The sequence below is a fragment of the Arachis ipaensis genome, chromosome B07 (assembly GCF_000816755.2).
Source record: "Arachis ipaensis cultivar K30076 chromosome B07, Araip1.1, whole genome shotgun sequence".
Taxonomy (NCBI): domain Eukaryota; kingdom Viridiplantae; phylum Streptophyta; class Magnoliopsida; order Fabales; family Fabaceae; genus Arachis; species Arachis ipaensis.
Genome location: NC_029791.2, coordinates 31,006,171 through 31,014,748, shown reverse-complemented (window position 1 = coordinate 31,014,748; position 8,578 = coordinate 31,006,171). Strand labels below are relative to the sequence as shown.

Sequence of the window (8,578 nt, the reverse complement as noted above, 5' to 3'; positions counted from 1 at the left end):
GAATTTCTAAGATAACTATGGCTTTTTCTTTAACTCTCTGCCTTTTTCACTCATTGGTTTTTTCTTACAAAACCTCACATTTTGCCTTTTACCAATAAAACACAGACAGAATAAACTGAGAAAAAGTAGTATTCAATGAAAGCCATGAAGGAGAAGAATAAACAGCTCAAAGAGCTATAGGAACCCAAACGTGTGCTCTCACTCTTTGCTTCAATCCTTGACTGTTCACCCCTATTATAGAGGAGTGAAGCTTATGGGGCTTGAAACCTTCTTCAACACATGCTGGTTCTCTTCTCCCAATACAAATGCAGTAGCGGCGTGACAGAGGAGAGAGAGAGAGAAAGGGTAGAAGTAGTGACTAAATCAAACATGCAATTATACCTTCAATATTCTCTTTCAACCTTTTTCTTCATGCATCTTGAATCTAATCCGTTGAACTTTGCTTTGACTCCAAGTCTTGATTCTGATCGTTGATGAGCGTCTGACCCAGGCTAACTTCAAACTTTCCATTTGTGCTTCTTCCAAGTTGAGACTCAGAGGCTATCTTCTTCTTGGTGGAACAAAAACAGAAATAAACTTTGTACCAAGGTAGATCTACTTCCTGGTCGAGGCCAATCTTTTCCTTTTCTTGACAACAAAATCTTGAAGCCTTTCTTCAAATTTTTCCTTCTGTAAAAAATATCTTTCTGAGCCTTTCTTCATAGTCTTTTCTCTGAGGCTTCATTTTTTCTTCTATCTTCTTTTCTGATGATAGACGTGACCGAAGGAGAGAGGAGGGAGAAGAGAGAAGAAAGAAACTTTTGATGGAAGCATTAAATGAAATTAAACCAAAATAAATTCTCACTTTCATTACCCAAGACATAAAGTAATGTGTGAAGCTTTCAATGTAAATTAAACTCAATTGAATTTGGAATTGCAGTTACCAAAGGGTGTAGTAACTGAAGCATACTTTTAATGAAATTAAACTCAATTGAATTTTTACTTCTAGTTCTCAAGTCATGAAGTAACCGAAGCATGCCTTGAAATCCTTGGACTTTCTTTCTTTAATTCATCACATTTGGTTCTTGGGCTACTTTGCTGATTGGGCTTGATTCCATTTATTTGGCCTTTTTTATTTTTCTTTCATCAGCCACTAGTTTTGGATCAATTTGGTGTAATAGCTGAATCTGATTATGGACCAAGACGGGCTTGCTTAATTGGGCCAACTTTTATTTTCTACACATAACATGTGGCTTGTTTCATTTTTCTTGATTCAACCGTTTTTCATTTTATATCAAGACTTGGAGTAATAGAATGGGCTTGCTGAATGAATGATCAATGTGTAATACATGTTGTGTGTATGCATGGGCCATATGGGATTTGAACTGCATCTCAAGCTTCTTGGTCCATTGTTGTTTAACTTATTTTTCTGCACATTAAACCAAATAAATCACACAAACAATTTTGACAATAATCTAATAATGTTTAATCATCATCTTAATCATAATTTAATTCCCTAAACTCAACCAGATTAATAAAATAATTAAATCTAAGAGTTTAATTACTCTATTGAAATAATTAATTTCTAAATAAATTAATGCAACATTGTTTACCAACATATGTTTTTTTACGGGGTTGGGCAAAATCTAATAGGATTGTTTATGGTTCAAGTGACATCATGTTTGTTCTGGCTAGAATCTAATTTTAAATATTTATTGGCTAGAATCTAAACCTGATAAAACCTCGTTACTTTTGGGTTATAATTATACTGGATTTAGATAAAAGAAAAATCAAATCTAAGTTATATATATCTTGAAATTTCAGACTTACAAAAAAAATTAAGATAACATACATAAGCAAGTTAAATTAAAATGAAGATAAATATAATTTTCAAATAAAATAAAAGTTTATTCGAACTCTATAATTTTATTTTCCAACAAAATATAGCTTCAAAGTATTCATTGCTCTGGAGTCTCTATTACAACCTTTATTATTATTAGGCCAAAATTTGGAATACCTAGTCCTTTAATTACCCCCGTAATGGACCAATTTACTAGTACTTTATAAGCAAATCAGTAAATAATTATAGATTTACAGGTTAGTTCTCATCGTTATACAATAGAGAAAAAAATTATTCCAACAACGACATCATAGATTACATTAACAATTATAATTATTTATATGGATAATGTTAGGTAGACAAAAAAACAACAGTCAGAACTTGTTTTATTTAGCATTAATTAATTGTCGTAACAATTAATAAATGTTAAATAAGACAAGTTATAGCTATTTTTAGCTGATTTTCTTTTGTTATCAAACATTTTCGTATTTATATATATTTTAATTAAAACAACCAAATTTCTAATTCATATTTTAAAATTTTGGATTTAATGTAACCAGATTGGGTTGGATCAAAATCTTTTAAGGTAAGAAAGTTGGTAAAATAGTAAAGTAAATAGTTAATTACTCTTAAATTAAAATAGTGAAGTACATATTTTATAAAAGTTACAAAATTATCGGTAATTAATTTTTTACTTTACTACTTTGCCAATTTCTTCATTTGAAAAGATCCAAATTCGATTGGGTCATATATATAAAATTTGGAGTTTCAATTTTTAAATTTTGGATAAATCACAAAAAATACACCAAAATTATTTTGTTGTCAACAAAATACTTCTAAATTTTGTTATCGTTACATGGTCAATGTTAGAGTATAATTAGGATCAATTAGATCAATTAGCATTATTTAACATATCTGAATATTTATTATAAGATATTACGTCTTTATTATTTCGATTCTTTTAGTACTTATAAATCCCTTTTTATATTGTATCATTCTACACATCAACTTGAATACTCACAAAAAATTTTTCTATTGCTCCCTTTCCCCTTTCTAATATGGTATCAGAGCCATGGTATCCTTCTTGAGGAGGATAAGTTGATTTTCATTTGGTGAAATCACCATACTTTTCATATTTTTCTTCTTTCTCTTTTGTCAATGCTTTGATGTTTTTCTGACCTCACCAATTAGCTCATCCACTGCTTACTTATTCTCATGGAGAAACTATATGTTTTTTTTGTCACCTTTTGATAGTTTGTTATTTCTTCGCACTTTGTCACTTTTCAACAGTTTTCCGGCAGTTCACCATCTTTTCAGCAGTTTTTCGGCAGTTCGCCACTCTTGTGCCAGTTCCGTCTGTGTTTTCTTCTGGCAGTTCTGTCTGCGTTCCCTTCCAGCAATTTCGTCTGCACTTTTTTCTGACAGTTCTGCATTTCCTCCATCTGCGCTTCCTTCTGACAGTTCTGTCTATGCTTTCTTCAAGCAGTTCCGTCTGCACTCTGCACCCGTTCTACCAATTTATGCATTTTTTTATTTCGTTGTTTCAAATAAGTTTCAAACTCAAGTTGTCACTTGAGTTTGAGAAGGAATGTTAGAGTATAATTAGGATCAATTAGTATTATTTAACATATTTAAATATTTATTATAAGATATTACGTCTTTATTATTTCGATTATTTTAGTACTTATAAATCCCTTTTTATATTGTATCATTCTACACATCAACTTGAATACTCACAAAAAATTTTTCTATTGCTCCCTTTCCCCTTTCTAATATGGTATCAGAGCCATGGTATCCTTCTTGAGGAGGATAAGTTGATTTTCATTTGGTGAAATCACCATACTTTTCATATTTTTCTTCTTTCTCTTTTGTCAATGCTTTGATGTTTTTCTGACCTCACCAATTAGCTCATCCACTGCTTACTTATTCTCATGGAGAAACTATATGTTTTTTTTGTCACCTTTTGATAGTTTGTTATTTCTTCGCACTTTGTCACTTTTCAACAGTTTTCCGGCAGTTCACCATCTTTTCAGCAGTTTTTCGGCAGTTCGCCACTCTTGTGCCAGTTCCGTCTGTGTTTTCTTCTGGCAGTTCTGTCTGCGTTCCCTTCCAGCAATTTCGTCTGCACTTTTTTCTGACAGTTCTGCATTTCCTCCATCTGCGCTTCCTTCTGACAGTTCTGTCTATGCTTTCTTCAAGCAGTTCCGTCTGCACTCTGCACCCGTTCTACCAATTTATGCATTTTTTTATTTCGTTGTTTCAAATAAGTTTCAAACTCAAGTTGTCACTTGAGTTTGAGAAGGAATGTTAGAGTATAATTAGGATCAATTAGATCAATTAGCATTATTTAACATATCTGAATATTTATTATAAGATATTACGTCTTTATTATTTCGATTCTTTTAGTACTTATAAATCCCTTTTTATATTGTATCATTCTACACATCAACTTGAATACTCACAAAAAATTTTTCTATTGCTCCCTTTCCCCTTTCTAATATGGTATCAGAGCCATGGTATCCTTCTTGAGGAGGATAAGTTGATTTTCATTTGGTGAAATCACCATACTTTTCATATTTTTCTTCTTTCTCTTTTGTCAATGCTTTGATGTTTTTCTGACCTCACCAATTAGCTCATCCACTGCTTACTTATTCTCATGGAGAAACTATATGTTTTTTTTGTCACCTTTTGATAGTTTGTTATTTCTTCGCACTTTGTCACTTTTCAACAGTTTTCCGGCAGTTCACCATCTTTTCAGCAGTTTTTCGGCAGTTCGCCACTCTTGTGCCAGTTCCGTCTGTGTTTTCTTCTGGCAGTTCTGTCTGCGTTCCCTTCCAGCAATTTCGTCTGCACTTTTTTCTGACAGTTCTGCATTTCCTCCATCTGCGCTTCCTTCTGACAGTTCTGTCTATGCTTTCTTCAAGCAGTTCCGTCTGCACTCTGCACCCGTTCTACCAATTTATGCATTTTTTTATTTCGTTGTTTCAAATAAGTTTCAAACTCAAGTTGTCACTTGAGTTTGAGGGGAATGTTAGAATATAATTAGGATCAATTAGCATTATTTAGCATATCTGAATATTTATTATAAAATATTACGTCTTTATTATTTCGATTCTCTTATCACTTATAAATATTATTTTATATTATATCATTCTACACAACTAAAATACTTACAAACATTTTTTCTATTATTCCCTCTCTACTTTCTAACAGGCAATACTATGACTTCGTCACTTCACAAAGGTGTCGAAGTGCTCTTGTCGAAGTCATGACTCAAGGATGTCGAACCAGGATATGTCGAGCCAGGAATGTTTGTAAATATGAATGTCAAGTGAAATCGATGGGATCGAAAATTCTCTTCAAGAAAACACTCACCCACTGGACACACACATTCCATGGACTTTGAGTCGGTCTCCAGTCAAATTCCGTAGATTTTTTTTTTTTTCATTTTTTGCTTCTTATCATTTACATTTTCACAATTTACTTCCGTTGCAAAGTCTAGTTTATTTTCTATGTCTTGTTACTTTCACTTTTCATTTGTCGATAAATTCTTTGAACTTTTGTGAAGGATCGTTGTAATTGCTAACACTTTAGAATTTTGCAAAATGTATTTTAATGTTTTACAATCAATTTAGTTTTCATTTATTTGCATGTTTATGATTTCTGCATATTTTGATTATCTTTTTTTGTTAAATAAGCATAAATTTTGATGCACGTAAAATTAATATTTACAAGAGAAATAGATTTTACTTCTAGATATTAAAATTGGAACTATATTTTTTGTTTTGTTCAATTTTTTTAACTGACGAAACATAAAATTAGTGTAATATTTATCAACAAAAATATCTTCAAATTGTTTAAAAACATAACAAAAAATATATATCTTTAAACTGAGAGGTTTTATGTTAACAAAAATAAAAGTGATATGACAAAATGAAATTTTTTATGGCTGTATTTGTTTACAGGCACGTGACACTAAGATAGAGACACCCATATTTGAAAAATAAGATATGGACAGAGATATTATCCAAAGATACTGAATTGATATATTTTGTATCTATCTTAATAAGAAAGATATAAAAATATTAACAAAAGACAAAATTTATTTTTATTTTTTTCATTATTTTTATTAATTTTTTATTATTATATTTTTTTTCAAATTTTTTGAATAAAAAAAATAAATTAGACTTTTATAATTTGTTTTAATTTATTACCAAATAAAATACAAGAAAATTAATTTTTATATTTCTATTTTTTATGTCTTATTCTTAATATCTTGTCTTATTTTATTCTTATAATCAAATAGAGCCTACGTGACAAGTATCTAACATTATCAAGTGAATCATATTACACTTTTTAGTTAATAAAACAAATCTTGACTAAATATTTTTAGCATATTTTAAAATTATTTGAGTTTATTTTTAGTAGTTTATCTTTTAATTTTGAGTAAATAACCGTTTTCGACCATAAAAAATTTAAGCGCTGACAAAATTGACTATGATTAATTTAAACAAGACTTGTAACCATGAAAGATTAACTCCACTTGACAAATCTAACTGTTAGAAATAAGAGACTAGGAGAGAAATATGAAAAGTGTATTATTGAATCTGATCAAAGGTACAATATACAAGAGGTATTTATAGGTGCTAAATGAATCAGAGTAATAAAGGCATAGAATCCTATAATTAATATACATATATACTATATAAAAATAGACGATACTAATTGATCTAAATTGATGCTAATGAGTCTCTAACATCCCCCTCAAACTCAAGTGGGAGCTAAGGATACCAACTTGAGTTTGGATAACAAAGTCCGGAAACGAGTCGGGTGATGAGCTTTCGTGAAGATATCAGCAGTCTGATCTAGTGTTCCAACAGCAATGAGACGAATAGCATCAATAAGGATACGTTGCCGAACAAAGTGACAATCAAGCTCAATGTGTTTGGTGCGTTCATGAAATACATCATTATGGGCAATCTGAATAGCACTGCAGTTATCACAAAAAACATCAGTAGGGGACGACTGAGGAGCACCCAAATCTTCGAGAAGCCAACGAACCGAGACAACTTCAGCAGTGGTGTCAGCGAGGGCACGGTACTCAGCTTCTGTGCTTGAGCGAGCAGTGAACGTTTGCTTCTTAGCACGCCAAGAAATGAGAGCGTTGCCAAGAAACAAACAGTAACCAGTAGTAGAACGACGATCAGTGGGATCACTGGTGCACGAAATTGTGATGTCCAGGCTCGAACAATCCCTGGCAACGTGAGCAACTTGGTATGCGTAATCGTGATTACACTTTAATTATGTAAAATTCATGGCTCTTTCTTTCCCTGGAAGTGGCGCCAAGAACATGGTGCCAATACCATGGTTCACAACTTCGATACAACTAACCAGCAAGTGCACTGGGTCGTCCAAGTAATACCTTACGTGAGTAAGGGTCGAATCCCACGGAGATTGTTGGTATGAAGCAAGCTATGGTCACCTTGCAGATCTCAGTTAGGCAGATATAAATGGATAATGGTGTTTTCAAATTTAATATAATAAAATAGGGATAGAAATACTTATGTAATTCATTGGTGAGAATTTCAAATAAGCGAATGGAGATGCTTTCGTTCCTCTGAACCTCTGCTTTCCTGCTATCTTCATCCAATCAGTCTTACTCCTTTCCATGGCTGGCTTTATGCAAGGGCATCACCGTTGTCAGTGGCTACATCCCCTCCTCTCAGTGAATAATATGCTCACGCACCCTGTCACGGCACGGCTATTCATCTGTCGGTTCTCGATCATGCTGGAATAGGATTCACCCTCCTTTTGCGTCTGTCACTAACGCCCAGCACTCGCGAGTTTGAAGCTCGTCACAGTCATTCAATCATTGAATCCTACTCGGAATACCACAGACAAGGTTTAGAATTTTCAGATTTTCTTGAATGCCGCCATCATTCTAGCTTACGCCACGAAGATTCTGGTTAGGAGATCTAAGAGATATTCATTCTATCTTATTTCATGTAGAACGGAAGTGTTTGTCAGGCACGTGTTCATAGGGGAGAATGGTGATGAGCGTCACACATAATCATCACCTTCATCACGTTCTTGGGTGCGAATGGATATATTAGAAGCGAAATAAGATGAATTGAATAGAAAACAACAGTACTTTGCATTAATCTTTGAGGAACAGCAGAGCTCCACACCTTAATCTATGGAGTGTAGAAACTCTACCGTTAAAAATACATAAGTGAAAGGTCTAGGCATGGCCGAGATGGCCAGCCCCCAAAGTCTAAGAATAATGCGTTCAAAGATGATCCTAAGATCCTAAGATGATCAAAAGATGCCTAATACAATAGTAAAAGGTCCTATTTATAATAAACTAGCTACTAGGGTTTACATGAGTAAGTAATTGATGTATAAATCCACTTTCTGGGCCCACTTGGTGTGTGTTTGGGCTGAGCCTGAGTGTTGCACGTGTAGAGGTCCTTCTTGGAGTTGAACGCCAGCTTTTGTGCCAGTTTGGGCGTTCAACTCTGGTTTTGGCTCCTTTTCTGGCGCTGGACGCCAGATTTGGGTAGAAAGCTGGTGTTGAACGTGTACGTGTACTTGGAGTTGAACGCCAGCTTTTGTGCCAGTTTGGGCGTTCAACTCTTGTTTTGGCTCCTTTTCTGGCGCTGGACGCCAGGGACGCCAGAAAAGCTGGCGTTGAACGCCAGTTTACGTCATCTATTCTTGGCCAAAGTATGGACTATTATATATTGCTGGAAAGCCCTG

The 8,578-nt window shown here is 33.5% G+C and overlaps 1 protein-coding gene across 2 annotated transcripts in view; it reads left to right on the top strand.

Moving 5' to 3' along the window:
- The window catches only part of LOC107609469 (cytochrome P450 714A1), a 46,212-nt gene continuing 37,964 nt past the window's right edge, over positions 331 to 8,578 (top strand). For both annotated transcript variants that reach the window (XM_021107585.1, XM_021107584.1), the window contains exon 1: positions 331 to 345. The gene's annotated coding sequence lies outside the window, so the exon portion shown is untranslated. The remainder of the gene's footprint in view (positions 346 to 8,578) is intronic.